Source organism: Cryptomeria japonica, chromosome 11, assembly GCF_030272615.1.
Source record: "Cryptomeria japonica chromosome 11, Sugi_1.0, whole genome shotgun sequence".
Classification (NCBI taxonomy): domain Eukaryota; kingdom Viridiplantae; phylum Streptophyta; class Pinopsida; order Cupressales; family Cupressaceae; genus Cryptomeria; species Cryptomeria japonica.
The window spans coordinates 27,189,613-27,208,493 of record NC_081415.1 but is presented as its reverse complement, the minus strand read 5'-3'; the positions used below and the strand labels follow the sequence as shown (position 1 = coordinate 27,208,493).

At 37.3% G+C, this 18,881-nt stretch overlaps 1 protein-coding gene across 2 annotated transcripts in view; it reads right to left on the bottom strand.

Moving 5' to 3' along the window:
- Nucleotides 1–18,881, bottom strand: part of LOC131070824 (uncharacterized) — a 63,766-nt gene that overhangs the window by 4,824 nt on the left and 40,061 nt on the right. The gene's annotated exons all lie outside the window — the stretch shown is intronic.

Sequence of the window (18,881 nt, the reverse complement as noted above, 5' to 3'; positions counted from 1 at the left end):
AGTGTAGTTATTTTAACTAGTATCTGTGTGTTCCACTGAAGAATATGGAAAGCAACTGAAAAAACCTTGTCCGACTTGACAATAACCCCACTTCTAAGGAGTCCTGTTTTGAAAAACTTAATTAAGCCTCCAGAAAGAATTCTGAGAAAGCCAGAAATGGCCCCCTTTGCAGTGAGAAACAGAATTCAAATCTTTAGAATAGGAAAGAAGCAGCAAGCTCACTAAATACCTAAATCTGGCAATAATAGTACAGCAGGCATCTCGCTAGTCTGCATTTAGTTCAAAGACTGATATGGATACAGAGCATATATGGATTTATTTTATTTCCTACATTTATATCTTCAAAAATATTTTCCTAAGCCCAAGCTAGGAGAAAAACTGCCAACTGGACTTGTTTTGACTAGCTTAAATTTTCTATTTTGGTCTGCATACTTTACCAAAAGGTGGAGCAAGGTTGATTGTAATGCCAAAGCAAAAATAATTAAGTGTTTGCCTTCAAATGTCAAGGGATGCCCCACACCATTCTCAATGATCATGATCCTGCTTTCATCAGCAAAACGATATTTAAAATTCACTATTTTGGTCTGCATACTGTACCAAAAGGTTGATCAAGGTTGAATGTAATACCAAAGCAACAATAATTAAGTGTTCGCTTCAAACATCAAGGGATGGCCCACTTCATTCTCAATGATTGTGATCCTGCTTAAATCCATAAAAATATCAATCCAAGCCTTATCAAGAATCAGAAATGGTTGCAAAATTCCTCGGGCCTTTGATGGCTTCCTCTTTATTTTTCTAATACACATCACATTCTACTACAGATGCTTTGACATCGTGCTTAAGGTCATCCCTAAAAAATCCCATTTGACTATTTCATAGGTCTTAAAAAATCCTAAGTGACTTGCAGTGGAGGAGAAATGAAATTACATGAGTAAGGCCTGAGTTAAAAGTTAGGAGTTAAAGAAATCTTGCCTTTCTATGTGAAGATGTGACTAGCCCATTGAAACCTAAAAGGAGTTGAGGATCCTATTCCAACTAATGAATCATGTATTGAATTCCAATATTAGCATCTCATCCTCACTAAATCACATCCATCCAAGTGGATACTAAGATTGAAAGATAAAACAATGTATTATTCTTTTGAAATGAACATGAGAGTGTGTCTATGACAACATTTTCCTTGCCCTTATTATAGACAATCTCTTAGTCACAATCCTACACTTTTGTTGTTTGGGGGAGGACACCCTTGCCTGCAAGATACTTCAAGCTACAACGATCTATCTTGATCTAGAACTTTTAGCCCAATATGTAAGGATGCCATCGTTGAACAACATGGAGGATAATCTCTTAGTTGCAATCCTACACTTTTGTTGTTTGGGGGAGGACACCCTTGCCTGCAAGATACTTCAAGCTACAACGATCTATCTTGATCTAGAACTTTTAGCCCAATATGTAAGGATGCCATTGTTGAACAACATGGAGGATAACCAACATTCTTTTACATAGGTAGATTTAGCTAGATCGCTCTATAGGTTGCTTTCTTGTGAAGGCAAGAGGCCTACCTTCTTGCATTAACATCGCACCCATCCCAATGTTGAGAGCATCACATTCAAGAATGAAGGGTTTGTGAAAAATTTGGCATGGCCCAAATTAGTGTAACACATGGCAGTCTTGAGAGCAAGAAATGCCAAATCAACTTCTATCCAAATGAAGGAATTCTTTTTTAGCAAGGTGGTCAAGAGGCCAATAATTTTACCATAGTTACAAAGAAACATTCATTAAGCATTTGATGGGCTCAGTTTTTAGTCACTCCCACATTGCTGCAATCTTCTTGGAGTCAACTTGTACTCCTTGTGAAGCAATGTGGCCTAGATACTCCACTTGATGGATGCCATAGGCACACCTAGAGTGGTTAGCAAAAACGGAATGCTCCTTTAAAAGCCTAAGGACTATCTTCACTGGTGTAGATGATCCACCCAAATGCAGCTATAGATAAGAATGATGTCAGAGACACATTTTGGGTAAACCAAAAGACACTAACAAGAATTCATAATGACCTTCATGAGTTTGAAATGTCATTTTGGAAATATTCTCTTCTTTTACACAAATTTGGTGATAGCCAAGTGAAGATGCAGTTCTGTTAAAAAATTGGCCCATGAAAGCTCATCCAACAAATCATTAATAACTAGTATAGGGAACTAATCCTTGATGGTTAATTTAGTAATTTATTGAGTTTGTAGAAATCAAGGCACATCCTCCAACCACCATCTTTATTGGAAACAACAAAAGAGGAATAAAGACTGGTTAAAGAGATATTTAGAAGGCCAAATATAAGGACGAAGGTTGCCAAGAATAGTGGAAATGGCTTTGGTCATGGGACACTGTTAGAAAAAATGTTGTCTCAATCTTGCAATTATAATAGGTTAATATGTCGCAGCACCCCTGAAAGCCAGATTTGATATGTATATTTGCATTGTAAATCTAGACTGTGCATCATTAAGTCACAATGTAGAGATTATGTTGGCTTGACTTGCCCTAGAAGGCAACCCTATTTTATGACGGTATTGTATTGCGGCTAGATATTGTGATGTATTTTGAGAGTTTGATGGCTGTTGAGTTGCCTCTGAACCTATGGTTGGTGACACTATTATCAAAAGCTTGCTCTGCAAGTATATTGTAATCTTATTCATTTTTGCATAATATATAGTGAAGCTTTTGGAGTGGGGTTTTTCTCCCACAAGGATTTTCTCCACGTAAATCAAATGTGTTGTGGTATGTATGATATTTACATTTATTTTTGTTTAAATTTTGTAACTATTGCAATGATCTAAAAAACTTTTTTCAATATCCCTCCTCTCAAGATTATTGTAGGAAGTTGTTCCACTACCTTAGTTTCCTTATACTATGGAGAGACAACCCTTTAGGCCCTCAAATACTTGGTGATATTGATCTAAGAGGCCTTGCAAACCTAGCGGAGAAAGAACAGAAGGAGGTTTGAGCTTGCATGGAATGGAATTAGGCAAGAATACTAGAATGCACTTCTTTAACAAATTTTCCACACAATGAAAATTGTCCATTTGAACACCACCCACTTTGAGACTCATAAGGTACACCCTCTTCCCTCTTGGTTGAATTTGATCCACAACTAGGAGTATTCAAAAGTGAGAGGTGCTGATGTTTGTAGCCATTTGACACCCAAAACCACATCAACATCTCCAAAGGAAAGAGCAAACATATAACTATTTTGTCAATAGTCTCCCAAAGTAAGTTTTACATTACAACACTTGCCCCCACATGACATAGTATTACCATTGGCCATCACAATCCTAGAGTTGTTGTAGGCACGAACATGTTGATGTGTTTTTTAGCACAATTGAACACAAAATAATATACCAAATGTATTCTATCCTCTCTTGATGAAAGCTTCTCAAATGCTATGCTTTGCGATCAAATGAGACAACTCCAAGGTTTCTACAGTCAAGTCTTGACTTGTGGATAAGCTCAATTGGTTGATGTGATTATTGGTAATCCAAGGAGACTTATGTTGAATACTTGATGCTTGAATGTTTGGATGTTGTTGGAACTTAGCTTCTAACTAATTGCTTAGAAAATAGAATGGCAAAAGACATGGGGTTCGAGGAGTCTATTCTAATCCTAAGAATATTGGAACGATGGACAATCTTTGGCGAAAATCAACTAAGCCTTGCTTTGACATGCAAAGCAACAACTCCACAAAGCTTAGTGCGATCTTCTAAGGAAGGCAAAATTGATGTTCAAATCACTATCAACAACAAGAATACCATCAAGGTGATGCATATCAAAGTGTGAATACAATCAACAAATTGTTAGTGGTATGGATATATGACTTTCACGATTGATCAAGCACAAAGTTCTTCCATTCATCTAAACAACATGAAAATGAATTGAGAAATAGAGACCATGCAACTTGTTGAAATAACACATCAAATTCACCATAGCTCCAATGAAACCATATGCTCTTTACAACAAAGTCTTGGCAACAATCTTTGCCTTCTCCTATTCTGACTTCTATTCTATTCTTCTTACTCTTGAAATATTAACCTTTACAAATGGGAAAATTGAGCCTTATATAGAGAGCTCATTACAATTCAAAAACTCAAATCGATTTGAAATCAATGGCCGAGATTTTACAATAAAACCCTAATTAGGGTTTGTATCAACAAACTTCCTTCTGGCCGATAAGATCATTGCAATGAATTGGACACATGCCCATCTTGGTTTCTAACAAGTGAGAGAAAAGGTAAGGTACATAAAATAGTATTTGATAAGACGCCATGTGTCACTTGCTCCACCATGAGATGAATCAAGTTCATCGAACTGAACTTGGACTTGCTGATGTGGAAGTAACTTGATTGTCTTGAATACAAATAGGATGCCACATCAAACTCTTATGAAACTATCTTCATTCCTTGCTCACGTTCACTCTTCTTTACTCTAACATGGAAATTTTCCTCCTTGTGATGCATTGACAATCTCCACCTTTGAATCATGAAGTATTTTCTTCCTTAAAGTTGTTTGTTCTTGAAATTCCTTGCCTTGGACTTGGAACATGTTGTTGTCTTGAAAAGTAGACTTTGATCCTTTGGAATCCATGTGACGTATATCTTTCTTCATGCATCTTTGAGGTATCTTCTATCATGTTGATGGCTTTGATTTTGAAATTTGAAGCATGTCCTTCCCTTGGAACGTTGAGCTGGACCTCAATGTGTGGATCTCCTTGTTGACTTGGCTCAAATGTGTTAATGTTGTGATACTCTCTATCTCTACACTTTCAAGCTTTCAGCCTTCCTCTATGATGCCAATTTGCCTTCTCCAAGTTGCCTTGATTCGTAGTGGTATCTTCCCCTAAAAAGAAATTGTACAAAGCTAGAAGTTAGAACATTTGAAGGACGATTTAAACTTCATTTCAAAAATATTCCTAAATTCTGATTTCTTCTTGTGAATACCAATGCTTTCAGATCTACAAAATCAAAACTTAGAAACATCTATGTTAAATTCTAGAAAATAGCATGATAGTTCATTCAATTTGCATTACAAAACCTGATTTTTGTGACCCTAGAGGTCTGATTATCACTCAGAAAATCAGAGATATATATTTCTTTCTTAACTTTTGGAACAATTGATTAAGCTCTACGATTCAATCTCTTAGATGGATGTATCTTTAATCAGCATTAAGAATGTGAGACGATTTAGGCTTTGGCCTTTGACCAGCCTTTTGATTCTTCTTTCCCACGAGTTGATGTTCAAAAAATCCTCTTTCCAACTGTACCTTCTCAAGGCAGATTCATGGCACTTAACTTTCTGATTTTTCAATTTCTTAGATGAGTTTGTGATGCTGATTCAAGGCGAGTTTGTTTACCCAAAGCCAGCGAACCTCCTTCGTCATGCAATGTCATCAACTTGGGACAAATTTCCTTATTTTGCTTGCTGTGCGAATTTGTTGCTGGGTGAATTTACAATGGCAGAGGTTATTCCAATTGCATATGTATCATCTAAGATGTCTTTCTCCCTTTACTTATATGACTAGGAGTTAGAAGTCGCACCTCCTCACCTTCATATGCTAGCCGACTTGCAACTTAAAACGTTTTTTGTTTTATTTAATTTTAATTCCCATAAGGAACTGCACCTCTTCACATTCAGCCAACTTGATATAGATGAAATGCCACCTTACTTTGGAGCTCTCATCAACCTCTACCATTCGAACTTCCACCTTCCAGCGATCTGCCTTGTAGCAATTTCTTGTGTTGGTTTAAATTCACACTTTCCTTAACTTGATAATTCCACCAGCTTACATCTTTAGAGGTTCGAATTTTAAATTTGATACTTAATGATTCTCTATCCTCATCTTTGCAAATTAAAGGTTTCATCCTTCATCTTCCTAAAGGACCAATTTACTTTTGCCTCCTGAAATTCGCTATTGTTTAAGTTAGATACAAATCAACTTCCTCTCTTCCAACGTCTAGTTCTCGTCCTTTTGAAACATGGTCGGATCTTACCCTTGATGATTGGAAGTTACATTCTATTTCCCTTTACTTACCCTTCTCATGAATCTAGGTTGATTTGCACTTTTTCAACTTCTTAGAAAAATCGTCTTCCTTCCAACTTAGGTTGACGTGCACCTCTTTCTTATCATCGAGGGTTGAACTTAGTTAATCAAACTTTATTTCCTACCAACCTAAGTTGGTGCACAGGTGACTTTGTAATACTTGCTTACTTCCCTTCAAATTAAGTTGGTGTGCAGGAGGTTCACTATTAGTCCAAGTTGAAGTGTTCTTCATTAATACTTCTTGCCAACCTAGGTTGATTTGCAGCCCTTTTCCTATCATTAAAGGTTGATACTTTAGTTTAAGCAATTTCACTTTCCCATCAACCTAAGTTGATCCATAGGCACACTTAGAACTTCCTACCAACCTAAGTTGATCTGCAGGCTACTGCTTGATGTTGGAGGTTGATTGTCCAAGTCCATTGCCTTAGAACTTTTTCTCTCTCCTAAAGATGAAAATTGAAATGCACAAGAGAGGGACTTCATTATACAAGGAAGATTTTATTTCCTTCAAATCATTATTTTCCCAAAATCAAAGCCTGGAAGGGAATTTCCTAGTTTGTTCACCTTGACTCCTTCCTAACAACGTTGGCAATTCTTGCAACTTATTGACATTATTGACAACTTACAACCTCAAGCAATTTTGCAACATGACCTCAACTTGACATCTCTTACTCATTAGCAAAGGTTAACGACTAAAGAAACTAAGAAAACTAAGACATCTAATCTAAGCAAAAAGTGGGGGTCCCCATTTGCAATGGGGCAATGTGTGAAAACATCACAACAAGAAATAGCAACAAATTTAATCAACACATTATCAGCTATTGAAGATGTTTGTTGTCACCTGTCAATTAGGACCGCTAGCTTTTGGCATTTGATGTGGCCACCAATATTAAATGTTTTTGGGGAAGAGAAGTCAGCCAAAGCATGAAAATAAATATAAGCATCAAGAGAGATTCGTGTAGCAATGAAACCAACTTTACTTTCTCAGCTAAAGGTTCCTCTAAATCACTCAACGCCTTGACAAATCAGCAAGATATAATCATTGTTCCAAACATTTGTGCCCTTTTTCCAACTGTTTATCACAATTGAAACATATGTTGCTGGCCTTCTTCTAAACCAATTCTCTTTAGATAACCTATGAATAATGAAGTAGTATGAAAAGGGAAGAAAGAAATAAGATGAGAGGTTCAATATAGAATTGGAAACTTATCTCTTTTCTTAACCATAACGATAAATATTTAAGGAGAGAGAATGCGAATACCCAAAGCTCTTCCAAAACTGAAAACTCCGAATCTCTGACAAAGGCTTCTTAAAATGTGTTTTGATTGTTTGTTTTTCTGATTTTTGGGTGTTTTGCAATATATGTGTATTGTCTATTTGTGTATTTTTGAAACAATATTACCATGCATCTAAGATACTGTAGGAAATACTTAGCTACAGGAAAAACAAATTACTGCATGCAAACAAATATCCTCTACTCAATTCATTCAACAATTTTTACAACCAAATGCATTCCCAATAGAGGAGGAAGTTTATTGTATCAAGAACCTGATTGCTGGCAGCCACTGCTGGGTCTGATTAAGAGTTCGACCTGCTGTATATATTGTCTTCTCCACCTTCAAATAAATTCGCATTACCTCTAGGAGAATAGGTTCCCTGAATGGAGGTAATTCAGGCACTTAAATCCAATCACCCAGGCTGGAAAATGACACGCCTTAGCTGGAAATGGTACGGCTAGGAATTAGAAGGCTGTACGGCCTGCAATCTATGTGCCCAGCAATAAATGACACTGTCCTAAGATTAATCTGCTCGACTCCAAAATAAATCTACTTGAAACCCTCGATTAATCCTCCTCCAATTTGCACAAACTTGACTCCTGAATGAAGCCAACAGTAGAGCAACTTTAGATGATAGTTCCACACCTCAGATTGCTGTTCCAGAGAAGAAGCTACGCTCTCCAATGCCAAAAAGCTCTGGACATTGCAGAAACCCTTATCTCTGTTCTCCAATGCTCAAAGAAGTCTTGAAAATAAAGTTGATTAAATGCCAATCGAATGCTCAATTTTCATTTCTCCAAGCAATTTATATAACTCTCATAAAGGAGGTCGATTTCCCTCTAAAAAAACACATTTTAATTCATGTTGAAATGCTATAATATTTGCACTTAGGAACCATTTAATATTTCCTTGAAGTTGGCACCCATAATTAATTAAATACATGGCCCCCTTTTAATGATAAATTGAACCCTCAACTTAAAGTGCAAATATAACATTATTTTATAACATAAAGTATTAATTATTATTAAAGTCCTCTTTAATAATAAGTAAATGTCATAACTTATGCAATGCTCCATATTTCACCAAGCCAACTGAACATTGGGATCAAGACTGCCAATCATAATACATTCATGTGCCCTGCTATAAATAGTAACTCTGGACTCTCATGACCCGTAGACTTACTATAAATAGTAAGTGTGTGAAACTGAACCCTGCACCACCAACGAAGGCCAAAACTAAATCCACTGAACCCTGGAGAAGAAATAAACCATTCAATGACTAGGTCTATGCTGCAAGGGACCCTCTATCCAATCCCATTAGCCTACGAGGGTCAACTGATACGCTAATCCTACTAACAACTAAAGTCTAGCTAGAAGGGGACATTACAGAGAATAAGACATTCGATCAATCAGAATAAGAGATAGATATCTGAGTATAAGCAACAGATCAGACTACTATAAGGCAAACAACAAACTTATATACTAATATAATGCACAATGGAATATTGTTAGGAATAATAGGCCAATACATGGCATATACCAACAAGCTATTCCAATTATTCTTACAGATCTATATCCTTATACATAGACTGAGATAATATCAATAGGATTATATGGAGCATATATTCTGATTATTCTAGTATCGATCATTGGAACATTAATTGGAGCGCAGTCTAGTATGTTGTATGTCTTTCTCATGTCTGTTAAATAAATACATTTACAGAATAAAATTATATATATGTATATGAAAGACATTATTCCTTTAAAGAATCTAATTATAAGGCGTGTATTGGTCTATAGATATAACATCATATGCATTCATAATATATATATATCAAGGGCCTGATCCTGGATTCTTCTATTAATACCTAGGTAAGGATTGGAATGATTGTGTAGGGAAATGCGGTCTAAATCCTCAAAAGTTGGGCAATCCCGAGATGGGGTAAGGACAAGTATACCGAAAACCTTGAGGGAGTAGTCCCAAGGTGGGGTAAGGGCCTGCATCTGAAAACCTTGAGGGAGCCTGCTTGTTGATTGTCCTCTAAGCACCCTAGCACAATAATTTTCGCTCCTTAGTTTGGGTTAGAGAAGTAGAAGGGATAAGACCTTGATATATAGGGTTTTGGAATCGTATTATTAAGTATGGTGCAGGAGCACCCACAAGCCTATCATGCCTTTAGGAGTCAAAGTTTAATTTTTTGTCTTGTTCAATGTTGTTTCATGTTAATAAGGTCATTTTAAACCATTAATGATCATTTGGAGTCATTTTGGAAAGTTTATATTATTTTTATGTCGCAAAGTTGTCACCTAGGAAAAAGTTCGAACTTTGCCTAGGGAGTTTGGGAAAGTTAACGCCATGTCTAGTGGAGGCTATGACATGAAATGAAATTGAATTTCAATTGATTTGGGCGCCATTTGTTAATTCCTTAAATTATCTAATGTAGATAAATTATATTCAAATATCAAATTGGCCTATTGGCCTTTGACATTTGAATATTATTAATACTTATTTTATTTGTTTATCTAATTCTACTTTAGATTTGTCAGTAATTAGATTTGTCAGTAATTAATATATATATATATATATATATATATATATATATATATATATATATATATATTCGTTACTTCTAATTACTAATTTCGAACTAAATTGAAAACTATCTATCTCTTATATTAATCGCAGGTTGCCTTAATCAAACGAATCATATCAATGACTATCGGGCCTAAGTCGGTTATAATTAACCAATTGTTTTTTTGTTATATCGATTCCTTAAATGAATCAGTGCTTCCTTCCTATGTAGACATGAAAACTTCGTGCTGACAAGTCACGACTTTTGGAGACTCCAAGATGGCGTATTTATAATACACTTGCCAAACAGATAATGGTGATTTTGATCATGATATAGAAACAGAAATAATAAAGTCAGAAAGGTTAAGTTCAAAGAGATTTAAATTATCTGCAGTTCAATTAAGGGATATATGAAGAGAAATACACATTGAAAGGAATATACCCACCGTAAACCATCTTCAGTAGTTTGTGTAAATCATCTACAGCGGTTCATATATAGAAGTTAGTTATGTAATACAAACAGATAGATACAAAAATCTGAAAATATATTATATCAATCTGAAATATATATAGATACATTATAAGCTCTGAGATATATGACATGTTCTGAAGAATATTTCAGATTATTACAATAATTTGTAAATATATATATGTTTGATTCTGAAAGTAATTGTGATCTATACTCAGTTTTTTAAAAACACTTATAAATTTGATATAAAATTTAACTATCTAAAATCTGATTAAAACTTTACATGGTATCAGAGCTGGCCTAAATTAAAGATCCTAAAATCAGATTTTAAATCAGTAAATTATCAGATTTAAAACATCAATATGGTGATCGGATTGAACGTAGAGGACAGGCTTGATGGAGCATCAAATTTTACCTCATGGAAATTTAGAGTATTGCTTGCATTAGAAGAAAATGAATTAGCAGACTTCATGAAGAATGATCCACCTGAAACCGATGATGCTGATATTTTATCTCAATGGAAGAAAGACAGCATTAAAGCAAAGAAACTCTTAGTAGATTCAGTAAAAGATCACATTGTTCCCATTATTTCCAGATTATCAACAGCAAAAGAAATGTACAAAACATTGGAGCAAATGTATGAAATCAATAATACCAACCGGGCACTAGCCTTGAAACAAAAACTTCATCACATCAAGATGACAAAGGAAGAATCCATTACATCATACTTCTTAAAGATCACTGAATTAAGAGATCAACTGTCAACTATTGGATATGTCATTGATGGTAAGGAATTAACTATGTTAGCCCTAAATGGACTTCCGTCCTCATGGGAATCATTTATTCAAGGAGTCAGTGCAAGATCCAAACTACCAAAATTTGATAGATTAAGAACAGATTGCTTACAAGAAGAATCTAGATTAACTGCTAGAGGAATTGAACCAAACTCTTACAATGAGGAAAATCAAGTACTAGCTTCCAAAACCTCAAGAAGAAAGGGAAGATTTGGTAGAAGAAGAAATTTCAAAAGAAAGAGAGACCAAAGGACAAACTCAAATTCTAGATCTTATGAGAAGACAGATCTATCTAAAATCAAATGTTTTAGATGTGCAAAACTAGGACATTATGCCAGGGACTGCAGATCCAAATTCAAGCAACAAGCTTCTACCGCTGATGTTCATGATGAAACACCTGAAGATAAAGAGTTTCTATTTATTTCTGCATACCTTGAACAACAACAACACCTCGTTAATTGATAGTGGAGCCTCTAGACATATCACAAGATTTAGAAGCAATCTCTCCAACTTGATTGAAAGACCAACCAATCTTGAAGTAACTATTGGAGATGATGCCAGTTATCCAATAAAAGGTTCAAGCATTGTCCACTTGCAATTAGAATCAGGCATGTCACTTCAATTGAGTGATGTATTATATGTACCTGGGATTAAAAGGAATCTTGTATCAGTTTTAGCATTAGAAGACAAAGGCTATGAAGTTGCATTTTCCAAAGGAAAAGTACTTGCTTGGCCCAAGAATTCTTATATCAAGAAGGAACGTGAAATCGGACATAAATATGAAAGTTTGTACAAACTTTCCACCATTATCACTCAAACTTTGATGATGGAATCTCCAAATCCAAATGAACTATGGCACAAAAGATTTGCCCATTTGCACTATAAGGCACTACCCTACATGGAAAAGATGGTCAAAGGAATTCCTCATCTCAACAATGAAAAAGAAGGTACTTGCAAAGGTTGTGCTTTAGGGAAGAATATCAAATGTTTTTTCCCTAGTAGTGAAAATAGATCTAAAGAAATTTTAAATATTGTACATTCTGATTTATGTGGACCTATGTCTATGCCATCCCTAAGTGGATTTTTGTACTATGTAACCTTTATTGATGATTACTCTGGGAAGACTTGGATCTACTTCCTAAAGTCTAAAGAGTCGGAAGAAGTCCTAAACAGGTTTAAAGAATTTAAATCCTTAGTAGAAAATATTACTAGAAAAAGAATTAAGATACTAAGATCTGACAATGGGGGAGAATATACCTCTAAGAACTTTCACAATTTTTGTATGGAAGAAGGAATCAAAAGGGAATTTAGTGTCCCTTACAACCCTCAACAAAACGAGGTGGCAAAAAGGAAAAATAGAACCATTGTAGAAGCAGCAAAAGCTATGTTACATGATCAAAACCTTCAAATCTCCTTATAGGGTAGAAGCCTCCAAAACTGTTGTTTATGTTCAAGATAGAAGCCCGCATCATATCCTACAAAACATGACTCCCGAAGAAGCCTTCACGAGCATAAAACCTGAAGTAAGTCACCTTAGGATATTTGGATGCCCTGTCTACATCAATATACCCAAAGAGAAAAAAAAAACTTGAACCCTGTTGACGTGTATTTTGTACACCATCATACACAGAATAAAATACCTGAAGGCATCTTATCCTCTCTTGAGAAAAAGCCTCTAACTGCTGAAGATTCGCATAAAGGATCAGTTAGGAAGACTCCAAGGTTCTGTTTAGTAGGGTCTCTACGTGTGGATAAGCTCTTCGTGGTGTGATGTGATTTGCTGGAATCACAAGGGGACTTACATCTGATGATTGAACTTCCGATCTACTTTGCTCGAACACAAGCTCTTACTGGCTTAGATTTGAAAAAAATGGAAAAAGGATGAGGGCGAAGAGAAGATCTAATCCTAATACTAAGAATGTAGGAGCAATGATTTGATTTTTGATGAAACTCTAACTAGGTCTTGTTTTGACATCAATGGACCATCTCCACAAGGCTAGTGCGATCTTCTAAGGGAAGCTTTATGATGTTCAAATCATCACCGCAGGCATAGACACCATCAAGTTGATGCATATCAATGAAGAAGCGACAAATTGAAATTGAGCTTTAGCTGAATGATTCCAGTTGACTACACAAGGCAAGTCTGCAATCAACAAACTGCTAGTAGTATGGATATACGAATTCCACCATTAATCAATCGCATTTCCTCCATTCATCTAATCATCTACCATCTAGGATTGAAGACTCAACAAGAAACCATGCAAATTGCAAGAAACGACACACTTCACCATTACTTCAATGAAAATGGAGTTTGTTTACAATCATTGGCAACAATTTCTTGCCTTGTCCTCCTATTCTATTGCTATTCTATTCTCTAACTATCCTAACTGCTTTCCACTATTTCTATCCTATCTCTCTAATTCCTTTACAAAATGAAATGTCAGGGCTTATATAGTGCCCACAATACAATTTGATGGCTTAGATCAATTCAAGATCAATGGCCAAGATTCAACAATGAAAACCCTAATTAGGGTTTGTTACAACCATTACATAACATTTAATGCTTGACCAATGATAAAATTGTATTGCTTGGACACATGTCCCTTCTAGAAAAATCGACCAATGGATAGCCAGGGTAGGTACATCGGAGTTTGTGCCACCTTCCATGAGTTAGGTACATTGAATCTGGACATGCTGAGGTGGACCACACTGACTGGAGGAGTGATGACTGGGATGCCACCTCATCTGACACTTGTAGCTTGCTAGATATTCAATTTGATGTTGTTGAGAGGCTATCTTTAATTAACTCTTGTTCTAACTCCTTTTGTCCTTGATTTGCAAGATGATGATATACCTCGCCTTGGAACGCTGGATTGAAAGAGGTTGCCCTTGTCCTGGCTTGATCATCCCGGCGAAGACCGTCCTTGATCCGGCTTGATTTTCCTTGATGAGATCTCCATTTGATGCCTACACAACATTTCAAAATTAGTAACATGATTTTGCAATACATAACATAAATTACAGAGCAAATTTTAGGAAACTTAATGATAAGTCCTTTATTAATCATTTCCTAAAAAAGATTGAGCTACTGGAATTCAAAATTTCAAAAATTCAAAATTTAAGGCTATGACGATCAACGTTTGAAATCAAAACAATAAATCCATATCGCCATACCTCTCTTGAGAGCTAACACTAGAATGCAAAATGAAGGAATTCGCCTAAGCAAAAATCAAAATTTGATGGCTTCAACATGATCTCTCTCCAAATAAACAATCCTCTTTAGCAATTCGCCATCTTGGAGGAGGGGTCTTTGACGTGATGATAGCAAGTTCGCCCTAACTCTAACTTCAAGCTCGCACTTCCTTTGATGATGTTTGCGCCTTCCTTGGATAGAAACTCGCACCTCTTTTGCCTTCTCCAAATCACATGAAAAGATGATAAACGATGATGTGAAAATGACATGAACTACTCCTCCTTTATAGGCGCTTAACCCCTTATTCACCTTTAGGCCGACTTTGCCAAAATGAGGCAATTAAAATGATTTTTAAATAAATAACAAGGGCCGACCTTCATAAAATAAACTCAAGCGCTCAACTTATTTTTATAATTAATTAACTTTATGCCTTTAAAAGGCAAAATTAATTAATAAATGTTATGCGTTATTTTTAAATGCCACTTAATTAAATTTTCAAGACCTATCGGATTTAGCATTTAAAATAAATTCAAAAACTTGTTTGAACGCCAAAATTGGAGAATTGGGAAGAGTACAAACCTCATCGCCCTGTTCCCTGACTGAGGGACAGGAGCGATCCATCAACTTAGTCTTGATCCTTGCGTTTTTGACGTTCAAAGTTTTCATCCTTACGTTGGTATTGCCATTTTCGCTAGGTCCTTCAAGCTTGATTGACTTGTTCTTGCAAATGAATGTCCTTTAGATATGATATCGCCCTGGTCCTTTGGGGAGGGACAGGAGCGATCTAGATCTTTTCACTTGAAATTCTCCGTTCTTGATATCAACTCCTCTTTTATTACCTTTCAAACAACACTTCAATCCCTTTGCAACTTTGTTTTAACGTGATCTTTAAAGGATAACAATTGTTTTGGCAAATATCGCCCTGGTCCCTTGGAAAGGGACAGGAGCGATCCATGTGTTTTCTCCTTCGCCTTTGTAACTTCGAACTTCAATCTTCATTGTGAAGGATAAACAATGCTATTCTTTCATTCCACTTTCGTTTCGCTTGAATTCCACAAGATACCTTGATGTTTAGAAGATCATCGCCCTAGTCCCTTAGAGAGGGACAGGAGCGATCCTTGTGTCCTGGTCTAAATTCGCCATCTTTCCATCTTTGTTCTTCGTTCATTGCCTTTTAAAAGACGTCCTTGATCTTATGTAAACTTGCCTTGACATGCATTTGAAGGAAAATGAAGGATCCTATGTAAATCGCCCTGGTCCCTTGGAGAGGGACAGGAGCGATATAGCCTCTTTGTTCGATTTGATGATTGTTTAACGTTTGAAACCTTTGTAAATCATCTTCAAATGACACCTTAGACCTTTTACGACCTTGCAAAACCTTGACTTAACGTGATTTTTGAGAGATTTAGCCAATATAATCAATATCGCTCTGGTCCCTTCCTGAGGGACAGGGGCGAACTTCAAGGTTTTGAGTTTGTCCTTGTCTTCTTCAACTTGTAGTTGCTTTCAACGCGTAAAATGAAGTCCCCTTGATCCCCTTGGTCGCTTGACACTTGACAAATTTTCGAAATCTAAGCCATTATAAGAATTTCGCTCTGGTCCCTTCCTGAGGGACAGGAGCGAACTAGGGGTCTTGGTGTAATTCCTTCAACATAGGCGACCTTTGTAACTTTGTGCTTGATTAAGACGCCTTAAAATGTCTTCACCACCATGTATCCGAACTTGGAATGTCCTGAACTTGAAGAAAAGGCAACATAATCATCATATCGCCCTGGTCCCTTGGAGAGGGACAGGAGCGATCCTGGTCCTGTAGGCTTCATCTTTCCTTTTCACCTTCAAAAATTATCTTCAACGGATTCATAATGTACCTTTTCATTCATCCATGCCTTGGAAATTATTTAAATTTGGCAAGAAAATCATCTAAGACAAAAATCGCTCTGGTCCTTGCCTGAGGGACAGGAGCAAACTTGGGCATTTGGGTCCCTTGTTGACATTTGGTAATCTTCAATTTGCTTTCAACAGTTTCAACTCACCTCCTTTCTTGCCTTCAAACCTAAAACTTGCTCGATCTTCGTCCAGAACATGCCCTATGAAGGATTTCGCTCTGGTCCCTGGGAGAGGGACGAGAGCTACAAAGAACTTCGCCCTGGTCCCTGACTGAGGGACAGGAGCGATTTTTGCATTTTGGTTCATTTTTCTTCACGACGGCACTTCAAGTTATATTCATTTGGTAAAATGCATCTCCTTGGACCCCTTCAAATCGTCAAGTCGTTAAAATCCTGCGAGGACAAAGCAATGTCAGACTTTAAGCTCCGGTCCTTCACTGAGGGATAGGAGCGAAATTTGCTTTCTAGGCCAAATCGTTATAATTTTCATCAAAAAAAGTCTTGGCTAAGGAAGATATCATCTTACTTAATGCTATGAATAAAAGTTAATGTCCAAACAAAGTCTAAAAATGTGCATATGAATAAAATCGCTCTGGTCCTTCAATGAGGGACAGGAGCGAATTTGACCTTCTAGGCAAAAACTTCATCATTTCATTGTTTTTGATCAAGTCTGGATGCTCTATCATGCTCATTTCGTCCTTCACCATGCCTTTGATGTCTCAATTCGTCCAAACACGGTCAGGAATGGCTCAAATAAGTATTATCGCTCTGGACCCTTGGTGAGGGACAGGAGCGCTTCGCCTTGGTCCTCCTGAGAGGGACAGGAGCGAAATTCGCTCTGGATCCTCAGTGAAGGACAGGAGCGAAATTTGACTTTTCGAACTCTCTATCAGGATAACATAGAAGGAAATGTCACTTATACTTTAAGTTATATTCCATATATACTTTCAGGATGTTTGAGAGTGGTTTCAGACCTCCAGGAGTTATATTGCAAAATCTAGTTTTTTGAGGTTTTTCAGTTTCCAGACTTAGTCAAATTTCAGGATCAGGACATTCAAGACTTAGCCAAATTTCAGGATCAGGACATTCCAGACTTAGCCAAATTTCAGGATCAGGACCTCACTCAAGCCGGACTTGCTACCCTATTGATCTCCCCGACAGCACTCAAAAATGCAAAGGCTAACTAACAAAACCCTAAAAAAACCAAGAAAACAAACCCTAAAAAGCAAAAAACATGGGTCCCCATTTGCAATGGGGCGATGTGTGAAAACGTCACAACAAACCCTCAGGCAAAAAAGGATTTTTTGTAGGTTATAGTGAATCATCCAAAGCCTATAGAATCTACATCCCCGGACAAAAGCAAATTGAGGTTAGTAGAGACATAATCTTTGAAGAGGATATTGCCTTCAAAAGATCAAAAGGATATCATATGGAAGTTGAAGATGAAGAATCAGAACCTCCTCAAGACATAGAAGTTGATCTCTCCCCTGGGTCACAGAGGGAGATTACTGAGATACAAGAAGACAATGAACCAACTGAATCATTGGACCCCACTGATGGTCCTAGAGATATTATAGTGAACCGAAAGAGACCACTATGGGCCAAAAAAACAATGCAAGAAGCAAAAAATTTTGCTGCTCCCAAAGGTACCTTTAGAGAAAGCAAAAGACCACACAAATTCTCTAATTACGTGGCATTAATGAGCAACATTATTGATTCAAAACCTACTTCAGTTGAAGAAGCAAAAAAACCTCATTCCACGGGGACGCGTCCCCCCCCTTTTTGGGCGCATCCCCCCATCAGAAACGTCTCAGGGACGGGGGGACGGGGACGCGACATCCCCCGCTGTCCCGCCACCGCCACCCAAGCGCCACCGAGACGCGGAGACGTCCCCGCATCCCCACGTCTCCCAGGGAGACGGGGAGACGTGGAGACGTGGAGATGTCTCCTTGGGAGACATCTAGGCGTCTCCCAAAGAGACATGGAGACGCCTCCACGTCTCCTTGGGAGACGTTTGGGCGTCTCCCCATCCTTCGAGAGACGTGCAGACGTCTCTCCAAGGACGGGGAGACGCCCAAACGTCTCCTATCGCCCCCACGTATATGCAATATTTAATATTAAAATTTTTTTAAAAAGTGACTTTTTAAGTTTTTTGAGGGTTAAGGGGTAACTCTAATTGGACGTGGGCCAAAAGAAAAATAACACCCGACGCCTTTAGAAAATAATAAAAGTATTTTTGGGGCGATGCCCCTTGACCCCAACTTGGGGGCACTGCCCCCAAACCCCCGTTGAAAAATATAGGGGGAAACCGTGCCGATAGAAGTAGGGAAAATCTAACCTCCGAGTCTAATTAGGCTCCATATAACAACACAACTTAGAAATCTTGGTATTTAGATTTAGTATTTCAAATTTCCTATAGTCTCATTTGAAATATAATTCTTACACTGTAATACTGTCATACATCTTTTCAAAACTAGTTTTTCAAGTACTATATGTATATGTATAACTATATCAGCACCACCACCCCGCCGCTGTCCCCCCGCCGTCCCCAAACTTAGGCCCTTGGTCCCCCCATCCCGTCCCTGCGTCCCCCCGTTCCCCTGTCC